General features: G+C 46.2%; 1 protein-coding gene across 1 annotated transcript in view; it reads left to right on the top strand.

Moving 5' to 3' along the window:
* Positions 1-26,002, top strand: part of RPS6KA1 (ribosomal protein S6 kinase A1) — a 1,033,098-nt gene that overhangs the window by 75,543 nt on the left and 931,553 nt on the right. The gene's annotated exons all lie outside the window — the stretch shown is intronic.

The following is a 26,002-nucleotide window of genomic DNA, read 5'->3' as shown; positions in this document are numbered from 1 at the left end:
AAAAAGTCCCTGTACCCTAAAACCAGTTGGGCCCACCAGCCCAGATAAACCACTGCACCCTCTCAAGTGCTACTGGGCTACTCCTGGATTGATTTCTGACGCAAGATCGGGTCCAGTGGCGGCAAAGGGACACTTCCAAACTGCTGATAGAAAGTTGTTGAGTCTAAAATTCTCTTGTTGGCTAATCCAAGATGAGATTGACAGTGTCTCAAGCCAGTGGTCGCAGTATTCAGTGCAGAGGAAACCAATGGCTGAAAGAGGCTGACCCAAAGTCCCTTAAAGTATAGCGTGAAATAAAATGTTTTGCCCTGAATTAAACAAGGGCCAAACCTAAAAATGACAGATTGAGCGCCGTGTAACATTTATTCTGTCCTGCCCCCACCCCGCTCCCTCCTCCGGCTCGAAGTGAAGGTGCCACTCTGATGGAACCAGTTTTGGTTGCATGGATTTCTGGACGAATGAGATTTTTAATTGGGTATTTACTTAGGTTCCCCGGCAATCTGCTCCTTGCAGCAATAATCTCGGAGACATGTTTTCTTAAACAAATCTGTTGTGCGGTATTGATATAAAATATTGCCTTCTGCTCCTTACGCCTCCACATTCTTTTTCCTCTGTGTTTAGTGGAGTAATTAACATTTCGCATCAGACTTTTTGTCCCTCCTCCGAATTGCACATCCAGGTAGAACGTGATGCTGTATCCTGTTTTTCGTTGTTAAACGGTAGGGCATGCGTTCTGTTGCTTACGCACTAAAAAATCTGTTAAGTGTGAATGCTTTTCACTAGATAGAGGACGATGCACAAGGAGATGCAAGAGACTACCTCAAACCAGAAATGGAGCTGAAATGTTTAACCTACAAACCCTGACTATGTGAACAAAGCTAAGAAGCTGATAGACTGCCTAAGCCTATATTCCAAAGAGAAAACTGCGGTCCATACAAGTATATAGGATCTGCTTCAATGCATGGGTAGGTCTGCTGTCTAACACACGAGCTGCTAAGGCCTTCAACCTGACAGAATTCTCTGCTGTCTGAAGCATAAGACTGCAAAGCACTGACCCTCGATGTAGCTCTGCTGTTGGAAGCCTCCACCTCAAGTTGTGTAAGCTGATGTGTACGTCTCCTCATAAAAAAAGAATGGGAGGCTCACTTACTGCTGTGGCTGGGCTGCATAGAGCCTGAGGCCATGGCTAGTGAACCGGACTGGTGGCTCACCAGCACCCACAAAACACTTGCCAGTCAGCCATGTTATGTTATCTGGGGATTTGTAGCGCGCACAATTACTCGAGAGTATCCTGGCACGGAATGAGCTACAGACATGCAGATGGAGAGGACTAGAAAGCCTGTTTGAAAATATGAGTTTTAAGAAGTTTCTTAAAACAGCGGAGGTCCTGAATGTGGCGCAGATAGACCGAAAGACTGTTCCACAGAATGGCTACTTTGACAGAAAGGGACTGACCCCCCAACCTAGAGCGCCGAAAACGGGGGGGTGGCCATCAGACGATGAGAAGCAGATCGTAAGGAACGGCGTGGGGTGTAAAAACATTCCTGTTTCTTAATGTAGGGGGGACTTACATCGTGCAAAGCTCTGTGAGCTAAAGTAAGGGCCTTGAATTGCACCCGCTGGACCAGGGGCAGCCAGTGAAGGTCGCACAAATGCAATTTAATAATAGATCTCTTCGAGATGTTAAATAAGTCTAGCCCACGGTATTCTGGAGCAATTGCAGTTTATTCACCCAATATTCAGGGATGCCAAGAAAAAGCGCATTCGCGTACTCCAAGCGGGTGAGGATAAGTGCCCGAGCCACCATTTCCTTGGCCGGTTGGGGAAGCAAAGGGAAAAATCTGCTCAGTGATTGTAGCGTACCAAAACAGGCACCCGTGAGTCTCTTGATATGTTTCGAGAACCTGAGATCCTCCCCAAACCAGATTCTTAGCCAGGCTACCCTCCGAGAGTGGGCGGGGGAAATCAGGGGGGCCACAAGGCTTCTGTGAAGCGTGGGGGAAATTGGCCGTAGAGCAGTATTTCGGATTTTCCCTCGTTGCACTTGAGTTTGGCCAGTGCGAGCCAGGTAAACACAGCGGCCAGGCACCTCCTGGGCAGTCCCCGTACCCAAGACAGGGCCATTCCAATAAATAGAAGCTGGGTGTCAGCATAAGCCATGATTTTGGCACCCAGCTCTTCCGCCAGGGAGATCAATGGAGTCAAATAGATATTAAAGAGCAGAGGGCTCAGAGTCGAACCCTGAGGAACTCAAGTCAAAACCTCCCTGGCCAAGGATGAAAAAGGAGGCAGCCAAACCTGCTGGGTACGATTAGCCAAGAAAGATTCCAGCCAGGCCCACACTGCGCCCAATAGGACAATGGCAGAGGGGCGGGAGAGAAGAAGCTGATGGGGAACCGTATCGAAGGCGGCAGAGAGGTCCTATAAAATCAGAGCCGCTCTGCCGCCCCCATCCAGATATTCCCTAATTGCCTCTCATCTCCACTAGTGCCGTCTCTGTGCTATAGGATGATCTAAAGCCTGACTGGGCCGGATGCAGAGCCCCCGCGGACTCCACAAAAGCGTCCAGTTGGCGAAAGACCACCTTTTCGCAAACCTTGGCCAAGGCTGGTAGTAACTAAATGGGGCGGTAGTTGGCTTGTACCATAGGATCCGCTGTTGGGTTTTTTAAAAGCGGGAGAAGCTTAGCTTGCTTCCATTGTCTTGGTACCAACGCCGACTGAAGCGACCAGTTGACAATGGATGTAACTTCAGTGCACACAGTGTCGGCCACCCCAGCCAGAACTCTGACCGGGCACAGGTCTGAAGGAGAGCCTGACTTAAGTGATTTAAAAATAGTGAAGATGTCAGATTTCTCCACCCGGGCAAACTGAGAAAATAGTGGGTTCGGGGGGAGCAGAGTGGGGATGCTAGGGGAGGGCTTTGCGGAATTCCTGCTGGGGCAAGGCTTTGTATTTTAGAACTAGTACTTGAGGATTCATCCCTCTGATTCCAACACACAGAAAACCTCTCCAGTGGTTGCAAAGAGAAGAACCACTCTTGTTAAAATTATTGCAGACCTCATGAACCCACATGTACCTGCTCCTAGCTCCATAAGTATCTAGGACCCGGCATCTGTGCAAGAATTTGTGCAGGACCTTAACCTGCTCAGCAGTTCCTGAAACATTTCTAAAACTCGTTAACACTCCAAATTTGTGGTCCGGGTTTTAATCCTCCATCTGGAAGGGCATCATTTAACTCTGTGGCCACTAATGTCTGTGGTCAGGGATTCACCCTCCAATGGCAAGCGCTGATTTTCTTTCCTCAGCAGACAGTGGTGACACTGCTTTCCTCCGGCAGGATCCTATCTATGCTAGCTGTCTATAGCTTCGGATTCTTTCAGATTGACTGCTTGCCTATCACGTTGTCCCTTGGTATCTCAGAATGGTTCAGAATTCAGCAGTTTGCAATTCCCAGTAATTTCTTGCTTTTTCTGAGGATGTAACTCGAGTGTTCGATATTAATTGGAAATTCTCCAATGCCATTAAATAAGGTTCTTCGAAAAAAGTTGAGCTTGAGTAGATGAAAGTCTTCTGGGCTTCTTAAGCGTAGCGTTAAAATGTACAAGCGTCCGTACCTCACGCTACACCTGAGGTGTTGGAACACATGCCTTTCGTAAACCCAGGAAGTTTGGGAAGGTGTTGAACAGGTTGTTGACCAAAGCACCCCCAATTACCCCAGTAGTCATTGTGAACACGTTTATATGTTTCTCCTGGAGAGACACAGAGAATGGAGCAAAGATTGCACCAAAGGGTCCGTGTAAAGCACATGTCTGCATTCATTGTAATAATCACTTTCAGTCCATGTGTGTATAGCTCCCATCATCTGACCTGCAAACGGGTCACATTCTCCAGTCTGTGCACCCCCAGCAGTTTATTTTAGTAAATCCACCGCCATGCCTTACAACTAACCTCTTCTGAAGTTACATACCCAGCGTCAACCTAGAACACCCTGCTTTTTGAGGCAGTGGAGGCCACAGTCTGCACATCTTCTTTAAACCCGAAAAAGCCCCTCTTTCCACTGCAGCTTTTCTGTTACGTACCTTGTTTATTTTCCCAAAACGTCAGTAAGGTGTTCCCTTAGCCTACCCCGTTTAGTGACTGCTTGGATCCCATCAGAGCGCCACGATCCTAACCTAATGAGAAATAGATGCTGTGTGGGGAATGAGCAGTCCAGATGTATGCACCGGGAAACGGTCATAACCACGCATGACCCTTACCACGCATCCTCTGCAACGAACATGCCTTTACCACCCATGTCTGTTGCCACAAATCATTTACCACGAATATACCTTTACCCATGCATGCTTTTACTACGAAATCGTGGCAAAGGCTTGTTTGTTGTAAAGGATGCGTGGTAATGGTTATGGACCACTTTGTACACCCAGGGGGGTGCGGTGTGGGGCAGTTTTAGGGCTCGTGGACAGGAAAAGGGGTGGTTTTAGGGCTCAGGGCGAGGCAGGGGGCGGTTTTAGGGCTCATGGCCAGGTAAACTAACATGCAGGCAAAAACACACCGCGTTTTATGCACCTCTGCCCCTCAGTACCTTTCTGGCTCTCGCTTGGAAGCCCTCTCTGTTCAAGTTCTGGGTCTGTTTTGATTCTCTCTATGCTGGTTCTGGCTCACCTTCGCTGGTTCGCTTTCTCCGGTTCCGGCCTCTCTGTCCTGGTATTCTGTCAGTAGATAGTTTGTTCAGTGTCTTTTTACTGCTGTGAGCAGATCACGTGTGGATAAATACTTTAAAACTAGAATGCTTATTCTGTAATAAGCAAACTCAACTGCCAGTGCAACATTACCAAGCATATACCTTTACCACACATGCCACATTTTGACCACTTATAAGCCCTTACCAACCATGCCTTTATAATGAAATGTTTGTGGAAAAGACATATACGTTGTAAATATTTTCGTACAAAATGCATGAGTGATAATGATTGCGTTAAAATTGCATGCGCGGTTCCATCATACAACCAAATACCATCATATGGGTAGATTGAATGTCTTTGCGTGCACACTCGGCCGTTTCAGCCCATTTTCGGCTCTGGACTGGGCCTTCTCGTTAACTGAGCGTTGGGTTGATCCTACAGCGAGGGCGGTTGCATAACGTTTATTCATAGACTCTGAACTGAAGTCCCTTGGAGACTCTCTTTGGAGCAGCAGCAGTGACCCCCAATGCTCCTGTTTAATTCTCTGCATTGTCCTTTTTCCTGGTATACGGTTTCTCGCAGATACCGGTTCCCACTCGCTATCTCTCCTGTCATTGAGAGGTGAGGTGAGGGTCTCGGCAAAATCTCTGCTACTGCTGTTACCTTGGCAATGAAGCGCTAGGCGCCGAGCACATTATGTATTTAAATTCCCTGTTCTACAGGTATTGTGTTTATTCTCCTCGCGTTGGCCTTGAAACAAGTTGAAAGCATTTCAGTGAGTGGCAGCACGCGATTAAGACAAGCGAAAATTAGTTTCATGGAAATTCACTCTAGTCCTGAACACACATCAGGCAGGTACTTTTTAAACCACACTATCTTACTTAAAAAAAAAAAAAACCCAAAAAAACCTGCAGCACAATTGCCTCGGGATGCAGCAACAGCTAATAGTTGCTAGCCATAGGGGCGAGAAGCGTGACCGGCTTTGCTGTTTGCTCGTAGGGCTGTGGATGTTTTGTAGTCCTACTGTTGCTGTCACTTCCTTCCATTATTCAATAAAGTGCTCCTTTAAAATGATATGCAATCCTGAACGAATTGTTACTATTTGACTATTCTATAGAACACCGTCGCCCGTTGGTATGGAAGTGCAGCAGTTTGGGTAATCCAGGGATGACTACCCTGGCCAATTTGAGGTCTCTATTGTAGACTAGCAGCATCGCATTAGACTTGTTCACTGGCAGGCCCCAGTCACAGCCGCCTAGCCACAGGGTCTGGCTCTTTTTCAGGACCACTTCACAAAAGGCCCAGGAGCCCTGGAGATGAACTTGTTTTGTGTATAAAGATTGGAAGCGCGAGGTCGGGAATACAGCGGTGTATCTCCCAGCAGTACCAATCGGATGTTTTTGCAGTATCTAAGACCAGATACCCCACACTGGACATGTACATATGTGCCCCGCCACTACCTCAAGAGCCGCTAACCAGTGTTTGCACATGCGTGCATCCAACTTGCACAAATGCACTGGTTTTTAGTAACTGTTCTGGTTTTTTTTTTTAACATCTGCAGATAATGTATTATGTGGCAAATCCATAACTGTGTGGAAAACCCCTGGCCACAGAATCCTACAATTTCAGTGGCCCTGATATATACCGGAAGTGAGTTTGCAAGACTGGTATGTTTACACTAGAGATGAGACTAGGCACTAGACCAGATAAATGTTTCGTTGAGGCATACCGGATACAAGATCATGAAACTGTTTGGATATGGTTGACAATCCGATATCACTCGAGCAATAATGTATTCGCTGAAGCGGACAGCAGTATGGTGAGAGTGCATTCAACCACTCTTAGAATTCACACATGTAGGCTGACTGGCCTGGATCACCAAGTAGGTTCAGGGCAGCAGTGTCCTCTTCTGGATCACCAGCACAATGGTGTTGTAAGCATTCTGCGCAGAGTCACAGGAGTGCTGTTTGCACTCCATCACAGGGTAGAATCTTGGGCACGATGCCCTGCATTCCTGTTGTGGTGTTCTCCAGATAAGTCCCCTGCATGTGAAGACCACAAGAAAGCCTTCTGTTCTGCAGTCCAGATTAGTCATTGGTAGCATGGACTTCTCAATAAGTAGAAAGTTCCCTCCCACTGCCCTTCCTGTCCAACTTCCTACTAAATGAATTTCTGAAACCAGGCCTCTACATCGTGACCAACTGGTCCATGCCCATCTTTGTATGGTCCTCTGACTGGATTCTTCAGTCTCAAAGAAGATTCTCCTTTTAATGCGGCAGCACGGCCCGGTGACAGGGCAGTCACGGGAGTTGAGTCTTTCCTGGAGACTGACTGGGTATCTTAAAGGAGTTTGCCTTTCTGCCGTTGAAATATGTTTTCCTCGTGGTTAAATCTTTAACTTCTGTTCATTCTTTGAACGCATTGGACTTTTACCCCCTTCTTAAGTCTGGTCATTCACAAGAAAGCGGGTCACAGTTCACCTTTATTTCCGATTAGATTCACTTCTTAAAACATCCACGTTTTTGACTGCTACAGATGACTCCCCCTCCCCCACCCGCAATTCATGCTTTGGATTTCTAGTTTTGGTTTCCATTCCTAATAGCTGTTTACCTCCTGCATATCTCACCATTTAGGAACGATAAAAATATAGGTGGATCTAGGCATAATTAGTGGCCATCATGTACATGCAATCCAGTACAATAATATCAACAATATTTTTATTATTTGTTTTAGGTTTATAAATATATATTGAAACCGATAAATACAAAACAGTTGGGTAAAACAATTACATCCTTTGATATCAATCATGAATTCTGACAATCACATTGCTGTTATTTGACATCATTATGTTCAAAGAATTCAAATATTCAAATTATCTAAAGACAACGTGGTCATGTCATAAATACAAAGGGCAGTCATAATTCCGCATGGCTAATGGAAATCTGTGTCCTACGCGCTTGTTCCATGAGGAACACAACTCGCGCAGCCCATAGGACCAGCGGTGTGTCTGGAATACCGTCAACAATGCCGCCCCATCATCTAGATAGCCAACTGTAATCGGCTTTCTGGCTGCAACCTGCCACCTTATAGGTCTCTCTATCAACGGCCACCAGCGCGGGATACCGTTACCAGCTTACTATATGCCTTGTTATCCATGTAATAAAATCTCTGGTCATCCTCTATCGTAGGGTATCGACGTGAACTTGATTTAAAGCTAGTCACGTTTCCGGTTAATCCAATTCGAGCCACGCCCTCTGTCTTGTGCACCAGAACTTTTTTATGAACCCTGGCATCATTTCACCCCTGGAGGGTACCTTCTCCATCATAGATTTGAGCATTCAGCTAGGAGGCATCCATTTATATACATTTTTTGTTCCATATCCAGCAGGATTTTTCATAAGGTCTTTTTTTAATGCACATGGCCTCCTGATGAAGGCACTCGGCCGAAACGCACGGAGGACACAGATTTCCATTAGCCATGCGGAATTATGACTGCCCTTTGTATTTATGACATGACCACGTAGTCTTTAGATAATTTGAATTCTTTGAACATAATGATTTCAAATAACAGCAATGTGATTGTCAGAATAAATGATTGATATCAAAGGATGTAATTGTTTTACCCAACAGTTTTGTATTTATCGTTTTCAATATATATTTATAAACCTAAAACAAATAATACAAATATTGTTGATATTATTGTACTGGATTGCATGTACATGATGTCCACTATTTATGCCTAGGTCCAACTATATTTTCATTGTTCCTAAATGGTGATATGTACACACTAGATAATTTCCCTGATTTAGGAACCCATGTTATGGGTACTCCTATTTTTTCACATATTACCTCCTGCATATCTGCAACTTCTGCGCACTCTCAGACCTACTTTGCTTTGTTTCTTGGGAGTTGCAAGAAGTATTTGTGTTTATCTACGTATCAAATCCTATTCCCTACAGTATTATAGCTCAACAAGTATTGATATTTTTGTATTTTTTATTTTTTTTGCTATCTTAATTTTTTAGGTCTCGTCTGAGACAGCGCAAGCGCTGTCTCCGAGACATTTAGTAAGTAGCTTTTAAAAGTGCCACCGGAGGCTTTTGCTGGCCTACAGCTTGTGTTCACTAGCTCGTGCACATGCACAGCTGCTATCTGTGTTTTTATTGCTGTAATCATGCTCCTCTGCTTGCACTAACCCCATCCCTTTTCCCCCTCCCTCCTGGTCAGCTTAATTTTTGTCTTCTGGCTGTGAATCATGCTCCTCTGCTCGCACCCCCCCCCCCCCCTCCTCCCACTCCTTCCCACCCCCCCCCCCCCAGTTTCATTTGTGTCTTCTATCACTGTGAATGCTCCTGCTTCCCCCAAGCGCACACACCATCAGCCGTCAGTGCACGCTTCCACCAGGCACACACACTACCAGCCATCACACACTACCAGCTGTCCGTGCATGCTTCCACCAGGCACACACCACTAGCCGTCAGTGCACGCTTTCACCAGGCACACACACACCACGTGCCATCGGTGCAGGCTTCCACCGGGCACACACACCACCATCCGTCGGTGCACGCTTCCACCAGGCACACACACCACCAGCCGTCGGTGCACGCTTCCACCAGGCACACACACCACCAGCCGTCGGTGCACGCTTCCACCAGGCACACACACCACCAGCCGTCGGTGCACGCTTCCACCAGGCACACACCACCAGCCGTCTGTGCACGCTTCCACCAGGGGCACACACCACCAGCCATCGGTGCACGCTTCCACCAGGCACACACACCACCAGCCGTCGGTACACGCTTCCACCAGGCACACACACCACCAGCGGTCGGTGCACGCTTCCACCAGGCTCACACACCACCAGCGGTCGGTGCACGCTTCCACCAGGCTCACACACCACCAGCCGTCAGTGCACGCTTCCACCAGGCACACACACCACCAGCAGTCAGTGCACCCTTCCACCAGGCACACACACACACACCACCAGTCGTCCCTGCACGCTTCCACCAGGCACACACACACACACCACCAGTCGTCCCTGCATGCTTCCACCAGGCACACACACCACCAGCCGTCGGTCCACGCATCCACCAGACACACACACCATAAGTCGTCCGTGCACGCTTCCACCAGGCACACACACACACCACATGCCATCAGTGCAGGCTTCCACCAGGCACACACACCACCATCCGTCGGTGCACGCTTCCACCAGGCACACACACCACCAGCCGTCGGTGCATGCTTCCACCAGGCACACACACCACCAGTCGTCTGTGCACGCTTCCACCAGGCACACACACACCACCAGTCGTCTGTGCACGCTTCCACCAGGCACACACACACCACCAGCCGCCGGTGCACGCTTCCACCAGGCACACACACCACCAGCCGTCGGTGCACGCTTCCACCAGGCGCACACACCACCAGCAGTCGGTGCACGCTTCCACCAGGTACACACACACACACACACACACACACACACACACACACACACACACACACACACACACCACCAGTCGTCCGTGCACGCTTCCACCAGGCACACACACACACCACCAGTCGTCCCTGCACGCTTCCACCAGGCACACACACACACACCATGTCGTCCGTGCACGCTTCCACCAGCCGTCACACACCACCAGCCGTCACACACCACCAGCCGTCACACACCACCAGCAGTCAGTGCACGCTTTCACTTGGCACACACACCACCAGCCGTCAGTGCACGCTTTCACTTGGCACACACACCACCAGCCGTCAGTGCACGCTTTCACTTGGCACACACACCACCAGCCGTCAGTGCACGCTTTCACTTGGCACACACACCACCAGCCGTCAGTGCACACTTTCACTGGGCACACACACCACCAGCCGTCAGTGCACGCTTTCACTGGGCACACACACCACCTGCCGTCAGTGCACGCTTTCACTGGGCACACACACCACCAGCCGTCAGTGCACGCTTTCACTTGGCACACACACCACCAGCCGTCAGTGCACACTTTCACTGGGCACACACACCACCAGCCGTCAGTGCACGCTTTCACTGGGCACACACACCACCAGCCGTCAGTGCACGCTTTCACTGGGCACACACACCACCAGCCGTCAGTGCACGCTTTCACTTGGCACACACACCACCAGCCGTCAGTGCACGTTTCCACCAGGCACACACACCACCAGCCGTCAGTGCACGCTTCCACCAGGCACACACACCACCAGCGGTCAGTGCAGCAGGCAGGCTCTTCTCAGAGTTTCTTGGTAAATATGTGTTCGATGCCTGGGAGGGAGTGGGTCGAGTTTCCTTAAACCATGCTGAGTATGCAGGTGCAGTGCATGAACTCCTGTGTGAGTGAGTCATGCTACCTGGGGCTCACTCACTCCACACTTGTAAATTGCGCCTGCACCAGGTATTTTCTCAGTTGCAAAGTTCGGTGCATGCACACAGCTAGGCAACCCCCACACCCCCGGGAATGACTGCTTCCTACAACCAGAATGGAAACAACATTCAGAGCAATGAAAACAAGTTCATTTGATGCAAAGAACTGTTAACCAAAACCATGTCCAGCTATTGTAGATCTGTTAACTTAAACAAAACAGCAACAAAAAACAAATGAGCATTGGCATAGCCAATAGGTCTCGCTTTTTGGACCCTATGTATTTAGTTATGCAGCAGAATATCCTTGGTGTAACAATACCAACTGTTGCATGGCTAAACACTTATAAGGTCCCAAATGCGAGACCTATTGGCTATGCCAATGCTTGTTCTTTAATGCTTTAGATGTGGTTACATGCTGGTACGTTTGTCATGCCTTTGTGGAGGAAGGTAGACGAAGGCAATGGAGCGGTTGGATTTAAAGTATAAATCACTCTGCAAATTATAACTTTTGAGAGGATTGGGGAGGTGGGAGAGACTGGTGTAGGCAGCGTGATCTCCAAAAAGAATCAGTTGCTTCCTGACAATGTATATTTGGCGGGCTGTACCTGTTGGGTCTGCGCCATAATCGCAGAAACGAGAATGTACATTTCCTGGGAGTCTTCCCTGCTGGAGGAGTGTCACATCCTGTCCTGTCCTGTCATGTCATGTTGCTTGTATAGCTTGCACGTGGCCTTGAGAGTGCTTCAAAGCCCTTCAGGGGAACAGAAGCGAGATTATCCAAGAGAGTGAGGGGAAAAAGGACATGGAGCAGCAGGAAGGCTGCTTTGCCCTGCTGGCGTGCTATATAGCACTTACATCACCCGGACCTTAGGCTGCTTCAAAACCCCGAGTGGGAGCCCTTCTGTGCCTGAATTTGATCCACGAAGGACAAAGTTATGGAATGAATGCTTGAATTAATCTTAGCTACTGGTAGTTACTGTGGGCTGCATTCCAGTGTGTCTTTTTTTGTGTTTTTTTTTTTTTTTTTTTTTTGCTCAATTGTGCAACTATACATAGGGACCAAATTTAGGAAAATTGGCCTAGGTCCTGCTTCATATGGAACAGTTATGTTATGCAAAATTGTAGAGTGCACTATAAGCCGGAAGGGTAGGGTACCCTGGCGGTGAGCAGGTGTGAGTCTAGCCAAACCCAGAGGCCTGGCGGGACTACTCAAGCTTGGTCTTTAGCATTTTTGCTGAATTTTAGAAGTGAGGAGGAGGCTCTTGATTGTAGCGGTTTGTTCCTTCACGCTTTATCAGCAACGTAGGAGAATGCTTGACCGCTGGATACATTTTCCATATGTGTGGAATGTGTACAAATAGTAGCCCAGACTAGCATAGGTGTCTGGAAGGTTTGTGAAAGCAGATGCAATTATTGAGGTATGCTGGGCCAGTGCCTGGACTACCTCACCAGATCCCCTCTGAATAGGATATCCTGCAATGCCAAACCTTTTTAGCCCTACTGGCCTTCTTCTCTGAGATGAGGCTTGAGTCATATGTCACAGTAAGCTGTTGGGACCCACGTTTGAGGCCCCTTCAAATTTGCTAAATGAGATGTTTTAAATCTGATGGTTATTCCCTAGATGGTCGCCCTGTGCTCAGTGTGCCAGAATATGCAAGCAGTGTGCCAGAATATGCAAGCTGCATTTCCTTGTTCATGCCTAAAATTGCCAGGGTTTTCTTCTGTACCCTTCTAGAGGGGACACAACCTGGCACTTTGGGGTAACTTTTCCTACAGGAGTAGGACAATCCCCGTTGTACCTATGGGAAATCTGTTTAGAGTGGCGTATTGGGCAATTAAACTATGTGTTGTAGCATGGCCCGGGTAATTACCTGTGCGTTTTGTTTTTCTTATTTTGACATCTAGCGTAAAGCACTAACTGAATTGCCTCTTGCACTTACATATTTAAGATATTATATTTCCCAAATGATTGTGACACATTTTATTGCTATGAGAAAAATCAACAGAAGAGTATCCTTTTTCAAGACAGCACAATTTCACAAACTAAAGGTATGAACAGTTATAATTCAAAAGATGGGAAGGGATGCAAAAAAGATAGAGCACTTATTCTTTTTTTTTTTTACTACTCCTCACCTATACTTTCTTTTCCTACTCGGCAAATTTTCTTTGTTAGTGAATAGGGAGGTACCACCCCTCGGCTAATGGTGGTCACAAACCACATCATGCGCTACTAGTTGGACAACCAGTGCTCTGGTTTACTGATGTACTTGTCGCCAGAGCTTGAATTTCCTCCTCTCTCTATCAGCCTTCAGTTAGTTCCTTGTGAAGTTGCAGATGCTCTACTTTAGCACAGCTAATGGACGTGGCCTTTGGTGTAGCTCTTCTTTGGATAGGTTAAATGCTTACTTCCTGTATCCTCTTTTTCCATATCTTGTTTTGTAGTACAACTTATGAAACTGGAAGTGTCGGACGAGGACTGGCCTCTACAGTTGTGCTTGGGAATTTTTTGTCTTTAGTCCTCATTCCATAGGCCCTGGTACAAGACGTGGCAGAGGGTTTCAATTTTTTTTGTTTTAGCACTGGCAAGCATCACTGCTGGATCACACATAATTCTTGTCACAAGGTTTAAATGGCTTCACATCTATTCTTCCGGTTCAGGAGGGAGTACATCCCTGCAATCATAGATGGCTAGGTCCATGTGGACTATCAGAAGTCTTGTTGAAACCATAGCACTTGTTAAACTGACTTCAGCCATTCTGTACTCTCCTGGCTTTTAGCACAAGAATGCAGCCGCAGCACACCACTAGAATATGGATGGGGCAATGTTAGTTTAGAAAGGAGTGGAGTATAAGCCTTGGATTGGCCTAGTCTGTACTGTTCTTCAGCCATTCCCAAAAGCCTGCTTGGAGGACCTTAGATATGCTATGCAGCAGGGTCTCTAGGTACGGTCCATAGCATAATACCCACCCACGGACTGCCTGATCTCCTTGTCCTGCTCACTGATCTAAACTACATATAAAGCCATTGCTTTTGAGGGGTTTGGTGTTCAAGAAGCTCATATTGTGTGCTTCCAGGTGTCCACGGTACATTCTTAGATCACCTCTCAGCCTTTACTCTCCAATGCACAGTGTTTTTACTCTGTCACTGTATAAATTGTATTTATATTTTTAGCAATGTTCTTGCAGTGTCAAGCAGCACTCTAAAGTGGTGTTAGGCGCAATGTAAAACACCTAAATGAACAAGAGTGGTGGTACAACGGATTTTTTTTTTTTTTACTGGAGCAAGTGTTAAACTAGAGCTTTGACTGGAACAAAAAGCTTTCGACAAGAGCAGGTCCAGGAAAGGGAATTTTCCTCTGGGGTTAAGGAGGCTGCATGTTGCAACGTTTTCAGGACTCCCAGGCCAGCCTGGGATTAATTTCCTCAGATTATGTTGGAGCCCTTTACCTCAGCCGTCCTGAGACTTAACCTTACTGTGAACCCAAAAAAAGAGCAGCAAGTGCACTTCTTTAGTACCTGATACTCAGCAGAGATGTGTTATTTTCAATATTATCTACATGTGGAAGAGTTATTTTCTATACTATCTACACGTGGAAGAGTCGCAATCTTTCAGAAATCCACTAGCCCTGTATGAAAAGATAAATCCGTCCCATTGGATGCTTTACAGCGAGCGACAAGTTATGGCAGTTCTTGTGTTAGATCAGCCCGGTGATAAGATCTTCGGTTATGATAGGGCTTGTATTATGTCTGAACATTGCACAGTTGTATTTCTGTAGATATTTTAATATTCCCCCAGCTACATGTATGCTGAGGCTCTGCTAAACAATATGGTTTCTTCGGTCTAGTGTACTAATCGCAGTATAATTTCGATTATGCCAACGCAGTCTTTATGCCAGAGTTCTGATTATAGGCAAGCTCAGGATAGGGCCGTTCTTATTCTACCGTTCTCTTTCGTTTCTGATGCAGTGTTTCGTGAATTGGTTGGGCATGTGTACTTTTAAGCATTCACTCTATTTCCTAAAATGCTCTGTAAATAACTCTGATTATATTTGTGGTGCAAAGCCTAGTTTGCCAATTGAAGATCAACTAGGCAACTCGGAGACAAACTTTCTCCACTTGAGCAGATTGTGTAAATTCACTTCATGCCACCTTCCTCGTGTGCCATAACTGTGATTACCCAGCTTTAAATCGATGACTTGTTTCCAGAGTTCATCTAGTTGTAAAATGTAAAGTCTTGTCTGATTAAAATGGTATGGGTCCCATCTTAAAACTATTTGTACATGTAAACTTGGCTTACAGGTGCCAAAGTTAGTTTGATACTCTTAAAAAGATTTAATCACATGAAGATTGTCTTTTTGAGTAAGTCTATTGGAACGGGCTCTATCTAGCTCGTGGGACATGGTAATTCCAGGACTGTACTGCCTTGTCCTATTAGTTTGTGCACACCCACAAACGTACATGCCTAAGGGCATTCGCCAACTTCTTTCTAACCTATTAGACCCCTGCAAAAGATTGAACATTTACTAAGTACAAGGTCAGAGTAAAACATTTTCCAGGTTGAGACTGAACCAGTCCATCCTAAAGTAAGGTGCTGGTGTGGGGGAATGTTTTTCCTTTGGAGAAAAAAATAGGTATTTGCACTTTACTTTGCAGGTTTTATATTCAGAAGTATTATTGCCTCATGCCAACATGGATTTCACAAATGTTTGCTGAGTGTTTTCCAGGCCTACTTCTGTAAACTCGTGAATTCCTGAAAGTCTCAAGTCTGCACCAGTGCAAGGTCATAGAAATGTCCGTGCACCTTTTTGATTTTCTTTGAGGATGGGACCTCCTGATATAATATTTATTTCTGCTAAAGGTTTTACACTAATTTCTGCATCAAATGTGTTTTATTTAACGATTCTTTAGCGAGGGGTATTTAAAGTTGTCCTTCGAAATTGCACACTAGTTAAGTCTGTACGTTTTGGATGTTTTTTTTCTCAAATTGCAAGTATTATTTTGGTAAGTTTTTATTCTGAAGGCAATCACCAAACTTGCTTCCATTCTTTAGCATGTATATACATTTTATCAAATGTCCTTCTTGGAACATTATAAATCGCCACAAATTATGTAATGTTTTCAAACGTGTGCACATGTTTTTATGCTGGAGCCACTGCGGAATGCATGCTGAGCGCCCAGCCCAGTGTATTTAATTGAACTGCTTAATCTATTTCTGAAGACTTTGTAATAATGAACCAGATATACAATTAAGAATATCTTGTATATGCGGCGGCATAGCTTCCCTTTGGTTGCCAATTTATAGTGTGCAATTTAGTTGTGGGTAAGTGGATTGACTGCTGCAAAGAGTTTGTGCTGCAGGGGTGAGCCTATGTGCTCAGTAGACAAAGTAACCATGAAAGCTTGTTGTCTTTGATCCCAACCAATATGTCCTGGGCATCAAGTGGTGAGAGTTAAGTGATGGAAGTTCCACACCCATGCTCAGGTTAGTAAATTTGAGCAGCCCGTGGCTTACCCCGGTAGGTAGTGTTGTGTTGTGTTAGAAATTCTGAACTCCATTAACAAACCATACCAGTTAATAAGTCAATGTCCAGTTAATGCTTGTACTTAAGGAAATAAGTATTTTACTCAAATCACACACAACAAAATACTGTACATAATGTTTCAGAAACAGCAAATTATGCTGTGTCCTTAATGTCCTTCACTAACTACTGGCAATGCTGGCTGCGCTGCTCCACTGGGACACCTTCCCGTTATGCTGTCTGTATACTATTATCTGTAAGGTGCCAGGGGAGTGCAGACAGTTGTGGACAAGTGCATCAAAATACTTGTTGCCCCCTTTGGTGGGGATTCTGTTTCCCGCCCTCTTGAATTTCCCAGGCATGCACAATATCTTTCCTGTTGCTTCATTCCATTGGCAATGATGGACATGCCGGGATCTTCTGGCAACACTCGCTGCTAGAAGTCATGTGCACTGTATGACCCATGGAGCATGAGTAGGGGTCAAACAACTCTATCAGTAAAATTCCCTCTGTGCACCATTTATATATGGAACCCTATGTCTACTTTTCTGAAGCAAATGGACAAGCATTATCGGTTTTGACAGATTATTAATTAACTCACTCACTATATATTCATTTAAAAATTATATTTCATTTTTTTCTTCACCATAATATTCATAAATGTTATACATAAAATAATGTAGAATCTCAGTCGAAAACAGAACTGTTGCATGTTCAAAATTTCTATTGCATCGAGTTTTTTTTTCTAACAAGTCCTGATGCAACAATCTACAGTGAATTAAAATTGAAAATACATGAACTCTCAAAATTACACTTTTTTTTTTTTTTACACTACTTATTTGAAAGAAAAACTGTTGCCTGCCGTTTCGGTGGAATATGGAATGGTTCACACCTCCAGGACACAAATTATTAACGGTATTTAATTTCTAAAAGACTGAGAAGTACACGTAAATACAGTAAAGATCACGTTTTTTACATTGCAATACAGAATCCTTTAAAGCTAAACCCCAGCGCAATCCATGTGTCTTTAAATTCACTTCCCACTATTTCATTATAAGGAACTGCCCACACTATGACTCAAAGTGTGTAAGGGCCACCCCATTGTAATCGTGTCACAATCGGGTATCCTTTAAATGTTAAACGTGTATATGTGTAGTATCACCATGTACCTTTGTACAACTGCAGCACCTTCCATATGTGCGCACATGGGGCTTCCATCCATTTCAGAATAGGAAAGCACCCTCACTTTATGGCTCAAATTGCCTAAGGCCAGTCCGTTATCGTGTCATAATTGGGTACACCTCGAAGGCTAGGCAGGTCTATTCAGTATCATCCTTTACCTTTGTACAATTCGAGCTCCTTCCATTGGTGCTCCTTGGGGCCCGTTTACTCCCACAAATCACTGTCTATCCGCAGACCTCGACTACTGGAGAGACAGAAAAGCTTTATTGTACATTAATCTAAACTAACCCTGTGTTTTCTCTTATAAAGTCCACATTTTGTTTGGACTTATTTAGAAATCTGCTGCGATGAGTCGCATCGGAAGTCCACATATACTCAATAGTGGAGCATCTTCTAAAAAGATTTAGCTTTGCTCTCGGCTCAGGTCAAGGATAAGATCCCATGGGTAAATTGTGTAAAATATCTTTTTATGCAATATACCCACAGGATCTTTATGATCAGTAAGTCCAAACAAAATAAGGGTTTTATAAGAGAACACACAGGGTTAGTTTAAATTCATGTACAATAAAGCTTCTCTGTCTCCAATAGAAGAGGTCTATGGATAGACTGAGCGATTTGTGGGAGGTTACGAGCCCCACGGAGCACTAATGGAAGGTGCTGGAGTTGTACAAAGGTACAGGATGATATTTATTAAATAAGCCTAGCCTTTGAGGGTTACCTGATTGTGACACAATAACAACGGGTTGTCCTTATACAGTTTGAGCCATATAGTGTGGGCGGTTCCCTAGTATGAAATGGTGGAAAGTCCCGTCTGAGCACATACTGAAGGTGAGGTAGTTGTGCAAAGTTACATGGTGATACTACATAAATGTTTAGAATACCTGATTGTGACATGATTACAACGGGTGTCCCTTACAAACTTTGAGTCATATATTGTGGGTGGTTCCCTACAATGGAATAGTGGGAAGCAATTTTGAAGACAAACTGATTGCCCTGGGGTATCGTTTTAAATGATTCTGTATTGCAACGTAAAAACTACGATCTTTACTGTATAGCAGAGGTCTTCAATCTGTGGGGCCAGACCCCCAGGGGGGTCGTGGAGTCCTGGGAAGGGGGTCGCAGAACATATTCTGTCAGTTTGCCTTAGTGGCGCCGGGCTGATGGAGGCCTAATTCACACCGAGGGGTGAAAAATATCAAAGCCTCATTAACAAGTAAAAGGTCTTTTAAAGACCTGTGAAGTACTTGTTTGTGGCTTTGTGTGTGTCCAGTGAAGCTGTTTCAGCCGGGCTCACATACAGGAGGGGTTGGGAGGGGTGGGGTGGGGTGGGGTGGCTGGGGGAGGAGGCTGTAGCCCTTTGAGTTCAAAGGGCGTTGCACGCCTGAAGCTGTGGGTCCCGCCAGTAAAGCACGTGAAAGGTCCTCATTGGTTCAAGTCCCACGAGCCCTCATACCTGGTGCCTGGTGCCTGTGCGGGAGAAATATGCCCGATAGTCTGTTCTCCAGTATTAGGGGTGTCTTTCATAGATTCACATGCTTGAATATTCCCCGTCGTCGAAGTGGGAGTCCCACTGTAAATAAAATAGTAATAATGCTAATAATATATATAAATATATAAAGTATCATATAAGTAGTAAAACTGATAAAATATGTACTGAAAAACCTTTACAAAGGTTACTACATAGGAATGCATTAGAGAGAAAAAACTCATTTGCAACATATCAGTGTCATTATGTTAGTCCAAACTGCAGCCAATCAGGCTCAAGCACCCTCTAGAACCTTCTCCTCAGAAGCTCAAGCCCTCAGATTTTCTACCGCACGTCGTGTGAAGGGAGTCTCCCTGAGCTCTGCTCAGTTCTTTTCAACTTATCGACTCTTCTCAGTTTTTCACAAAGATGTCAAGTAAGAAGTCTTTATTTAGACCTTGTTCCTCCTGTGGGAAATTACGTTTATTTGAGAAAGACCCTCATGACAAGTGCATTTATTGCTTGTATCCTGATCACAAAGTGGTTGATTGTAGGTTATGTAGAACTTTCAATCCTAAAACCCTTAAGGACAGGGAGGGTCGCCTCCTATTATGGCTTAAGCGCCTTCAAGATAAGGACGCTGTTGTTTCTGACGCAGAAAGCCTTCAGTCAGCTCCTTCTTCTGTGGCTTCTAAGCGTGGCAGTGTTCAGGAGTTACCATCTCCTTTCCTGAAGAAAAGAAAGCTGGCTTTGACTGTGGCTGCAGTGCCACCTACTGCTTCTGTGCCTGTTATAACTACGCCCACGAGATCTGGCTCTCAGGCGTCGTTTCCAGCTTCTACTAAAGTGGGTACACTTCTCACAGCGCGGTCGTCGACGGGCTCGTCGACGACCACTCCGACGACGAGATTGGCTGCTGTGGCCTCGTCTACAACTACAGTCACGACGACATCGGCGTCGTCATCGTCGACGAGAATCTCGACGACGGCTCTCACGTCGACGAGAGCCTCTGTTTCTTCAATCTCGTCGACGATCCCTATCACATCGTCGACGAAGAAGCCATCGTCTATGAAGAACCCATCGTCGTCAATCCTATCGTCGACTAAGGCCTCGTCGACGAGGCTCCCGTCGACGGCAACGACGAAGATTCCGTCGACGAAGATTCCGTCGACGAAGATTCCGTCGACGAAGGTGCCGTCGACGAAGGTGCCGTCGACGAAGGTGCCGTCGACGAAGGCACCATCGATGTCTAGGATGCCGCCTGCAACACAATCACCGTCGACGGCCCAGACGACGTTTACTGCATCGTCGACGACAGCGTCATCGACGGGCTCGTCGATGAGCAAACCAGCGACAGTAGGGCCTAAGCCTTCTACGTCCACGGAGGCGCCTAGAGACTTACCGTCTACGGCGACTGCTTCAATTCTGGCGTCATCTACGCAGGGCTCTGCGTTGACATCAATTTCCAGTTCTTCTTCCTATGCCAACATGCCTTTGGTGGCCATGGACACTTCAGTTTCTGCTGTACAGTCCTCATTCAATAAAGAGGAAGATTCCGCTTTCCACCTTCAATCCCCTGCTCTACAGCCACCACTCCAGTTGTTCGTGTCTGACCATGAGACTGAGTCAGTTCCAGATGACACTGTTTATGGGGATGCCCGGAGTCCATCAGATTTAATCATTAAATGCCAGGACACTTCTTCTGAAGAAGAAGAGGAAGAAGAGGTTGAGCAGGTAGATCAGCACGAAGACCAATGCGTGCAAATCCCTATGACGTCTATTCCAATGACACTTTTCTCTAACCTCCAACATATGTTGGACGATTATAACAGACGTTTTCCACCTACCCCTCAGGGTACTCCGGTTCATGAATCTACTGATATAGCACTTTCGCATCAACCACTACAAACTCCGCCAAGACAGTCGGCTCCTTCAGTACATTTAAGTGCACCTCTGTCTACTAATCCACTTACGGACACTGACTCAGAGCCAGAGAGAGAGGAAGGAGAGGTGTGTCAGGACTCAGATGGTGAGCAGGATCCTTATTTGGCGGAATTTGATAATTACCGAGTGCAAACACCCTCTCCGCAACAGGGCCCTTCAAGTGATTCACCTCCTGTGGACATCGCTAGTTTTCATAAACTTATGGACAAGGCGGCGGACCGCTTCAAGTTGTCAAGGGTCCAACGTGATGAAGACTGTTTTCTGTATGATTTCAAAAATCAGCCTTATAAACAGGTGCATACAATACCAATTATTGAATTTATTTGGAAGGAAGGGCAAAAGATTATGAAGGCTCCTAACTCCTTGCCGGCCCAGATACCTAGATTGGAGAAAAAGTATAAGGCTCCGACTGGCTCGCCTGCTTGTCTGCTCTCTCACCCAAAACCAGATTCAGTTGTGACTCAAGCAGCACAACGTCGTGCACGTAATCCTACAGCGCCTGTCACTTCCCCTCCCGATAGAGAGGGTCGCCGATTGGATGCAATCGGAAAGAAATTTTCGTCCATGGCTTCAACTTCAGCCCGGGCTGCGAATGCTCTCGCAATTTTGGGTCGTTTCGACCGACAAATGTGGTCAGACATGTCCATCTTTCTTGCGCAGCTTCCTGAATCATCCAAAGTGGAAGCGCTCCAGGTCCTTCAAGATGGTCAAAGGGCTTCGGAGGAGATTATAGACTGTGCTGTGGATGTGGCGAATACAGCATTCCGTATCCTTGCCAGTGCGGCGGCGCTCCGACGCCAGGGGTGGTTAAAGTCTACTTCTTTCAGGCAAGAGGTCCAGTCAATGATAATTGACATGCCGTATGATGGCGAATCTTTGTTCGGTTCCCAAATCGATGCTTCTTTGGAAACCATAAAGAAGGATACCGACACAGCGAAGTCGCTTGGGTCATTACAATTTAAGAAACAGCCCTTTCGTGCAGCACGGGGGCGGGGCACCTCGTCCAATTTTACCAGAGGAGGACAGTCTCAGTACCGCCAGTACAATCAAGGAAACCAACGGTACTCAAATCCACAATCTGCTCGTCAACAACAATCCAGACCCTATAGAGGGAAGTCCAATTATAGAGGTGCCAACAACACCAACAAACGACAATGACTTGCCAGTTCAACAGGATGTTGGAGGTCGAATCTCGCAGTTCTACTCTCAGTGGTCTCAAATAACATCGGACCAATGGGTGTTGGACATTGTGCGCAAGGGTCACGCCTTGGAATTCACAGAGTTTCCTCCTCCATCTCCGCCTTCGGGTCCGCCACCTCCCCATCTCGAAGAACTACAACATCAAGTTCAACTATTACTAACAAAGGGTGCAGTCGAAGTGGTTCCTCTATCACAGCGGGAGAAAGGCTTCTATTCGAGGTTCTTCCTCATTCTAAAGAAGACGGGGGAGTGGCGTCCCATTATGGATCTGAGGTATCTCAACCTCTTCCTGAAACAACAGTCCTTCCGCATGTTAACATTGTCAGAAGTCTTGCGGTTTCTCTGCAGCTGCGATTTTTTGACGACAATAGACCTGCAAGACGCCTATTTTCATGTACCAATCATTCCTCAACATCGAAAGTACTTGAGATTCAAAGTAGGACGCAACCACTATCAATTCAAGGTCCTACCGTTTGGCCTCAGATCGGCTCCCCGTGTGTTCACGAAGGTTCTGGCTCCGGTCATGGCGTACCTGCGCCTTCAGGGAGTCCAGATATTTCCTTACTTGGACGATTGTCTGTTGAAATCCCAATCCGCAAGTCAGCTGCATCACGACACACGCTTGTGTCTCACCCTCTTCAATTCCCTAGGGTTGACCATCAATGTAAAGAAGTCACATTTCACACCTCTACGAAGCAGGACATTCCTCGGAGCTGTTATAGACACGGACGTGTCAAAAGCGTTCATCTCCCCCGAGCGGAGACAGAAGATAGTTCATCTGGTCTCCACCATCAGATCAAGAAAGTCAGTTTCAGTGCGAATGTTAAAGTCATTTCTGGGGATGGCATCATCTTGTATCGCACTGATCCCGAATTGCAGGTTACGTACCCGTCCTATTCAGGAGGAATTGGACCTACAATGGCGACAGGTGTCGGGGTCGTTCAACGACCAGGTGACAGTCACAGCTGGCATGAAGAACAGTCTACTCTGGTGGGAGCGACGGACCAATCTGAACCAAGGGGTCTCTTTCCTTATCCAGACTCCAGATCTGACATTGACCACGGATGCGTCCATGGACGGATGGGGAGCCCATCTCCTGGATCTTTCCATCAAAGGAAAGTGGACGGCGACTCAGAAGACCTGGCATATCAACAGGCTGGAATTGCTGGCGATCTTCCTAGCGCTGAAGGCCTTCTTACCAGTGGTGCACGGAGAATCGGTGCTGGTTCAAACAGACAACACCACCAGCATGCACTACATGAACAAACAGGGAGGCACGAAATCTCAGCCCCTGTCTTGTCTTGCCCAGAGGATTTGGGAATGGGCACTTCGTCACCACATTTCTTTGACAGCAGTCCATTTGCCGGGAGCGTCAAACATACTAGCAGATTCCCTAAGCAGGTCTGCGTCATCCACTCACGAATGGGAGTTACACCAGCCGACTCTGGACCTCGTGTTCCACCAATGGGGTCATCCCAAGATCGACCTATTTGCAACACCAGTGAATCGAAAATGCCAGGCTTTCGCCAGTTGGCATCCACATCCGGAATCCAGCGGCAATGCCCTACTCATGGATTGGACCGGCCTATTTGCATATGCGTTTCCACCACTCCCACTGGTACCAAGGACGTTATGGAAGATGCGCAGGCAACCCTGCCGCTTGATTTTAATCGCCCCACGTTGGCCCAGACAGGCGTGGTTTTCAGAACTCCTTCTGATGTCCCAATGCAAACCAATTCGCCTCCATCCACGTCCGGACCTTCTGACAATGGACGGCGGACAAGTGTGTCACCCAGATCCGTCAACGCTTCAATTATGGGCTTGGAACCTGAATTCATGGAGTTTGCCTCTTTAAGTATACCTCAGGACTGTAGAGACATTCTAGCGTCAGCTAGAGCTCCATCAACAATCAAAACATATAGGTTAAAGTGGAAACGCTTCTGTCATTGGTGCGCAGCATCCAACGTACATCCTATCAGTTCCACTCCAGAACAACTGTTACCGTTCTTCTTAAGTCTTGCTCAGTCTGGTCGTTCACATGCCACATTGAGAGTCTTTTTGGCGGCCATCTCACGCTACCGTCATGATGGCTCTACGTCTCTCTGTTCATCCAGAATCCTCAGACAGTTCTTTAAAGGACTTTTCAGGAAGTTCCCTCCGTTAAGGCGCCCTCCTCCAGCTTGGCACCTCAACGTGGTGTTATCACAACTTATGAAACCTCCATTTGAGCCAATTCATCGTTCAAACCTCAAGTTTCTGACCTGGAAAGTGGCCTTGCTTTTAGCTTTGACTTCGTCTCGTCGTGTAAGTGACTTGCACGCTTTCACCATCAAACCTCCATATTTGCAGTTCAAACCTGATGGAGTGTCACTTCGTACCAATCCTTCTTTTCTTCCAAAAGTACCTTCTGACTTCCATTTGAACGAGCCAGTTTTCTTAAAGACTTTTTTCCCGGATCCTAAATCCCCTGCGGAACAGCGACTACATTCTTTAGACATCAAACGGTGTCTGAAATTCTACATTTCTAGGACAGCCCCTTTTCGTAAATCCAATCAGCTATTCTTAGCATATGGACTACTGCGCAAAGGACACTCAGTGACTAAACAGACAATAACACGATGGCTCTCTTCAGCCATATCGTTTTGCCATCAGCAGGCTGGCAGGCCTTTACCTACTCCAGTGAGAGCACATTCTACGAGAGCGATGGCGTCGTCCATCGCATTGTTTGCCGGAGTGCCTCTACACCAGATTTGTCGTGCAGCGACATGGTCCAGCAGGCACACCTTTACCAGACATTATTGTTTGGATGCTGTCAACGAGGCGGACACCGCAGTGGGGCAAGCAGTGCTTCGTCATCTTTTCAAATAAGGTGAGCCTGTTTCCCTCCTCCATTCTTGAGATTGCCTTGCTTTTATGCTATATATTGTTCTTTTATTGTTTGGAAATATTGCAATCTCAGCTCTAGGAGGTTACTGCTATCTATTCTATTCAAGCATGTGAATCTATGAAAGACACCCCTAATACTGGAGAAGAACAATTGTTACTTACCTGTAAACAGGTGGTTCTCCAGTATTGGTGTCTTTCATAGATTCACATGCGACCCACCCATCCTCCCCTCAGAGGCTCTTTTCTCCTCATGCGCTATTATTACTAGTGCTACGAAAATCTGAGGGCTTGAGCTTCTGAGGAGAAGGTTCTAGAGGGTGCTTGAGCCTGATTGGCTGCAGTTTGGACTAACATAATGACACTGATATGTTGCAAATGAGTTTTTTCTCTCTAATGCATTCCTATGTAGTAACCTTTGTAAAGGTTTTTCAGTACATATTTTATCAGTTTTACTACTTATATGATACTTTATATATTTATATATATATATATATTATTAGCATTATTGCTATTTTATTTACCGTGGGACTCCCACTTCGACGACGGGGAATATTCAAGCATGTGAATCTATGAAAGACACCAATACTGGAGAACCACCTGTTTACAGGTAAGTAACAATTGTTCTTCTTCATGGTGAGATGTTACAGCCTGTCTGAATCCGCTTTAATTAACTGTGGATAGATGTCAAAGACTTTATAAAAAAAGTATTTTAATCCAATAGAAACGTTGAACATGGAATAG

This window comes from Lissotriton vulgaris, chromosome 2_1 (genome assembly GCF_964263255.1).
Source record: "Lissotriton vulgaris chromosome 2_1, aLisVul1.2, whole genome shotgun sequence".
NCBI classification, from domain to species: Eukaryota; Metazoa; Chordata; class Amphibia; order Caudata; family Salamandridae; genus Lissotriton; species Lissotriton vulgaris.
Note: the sequence above shows the minus strand (reverse complement) of the source record. Positions and strands in the feature narration are given on the sequence as shown.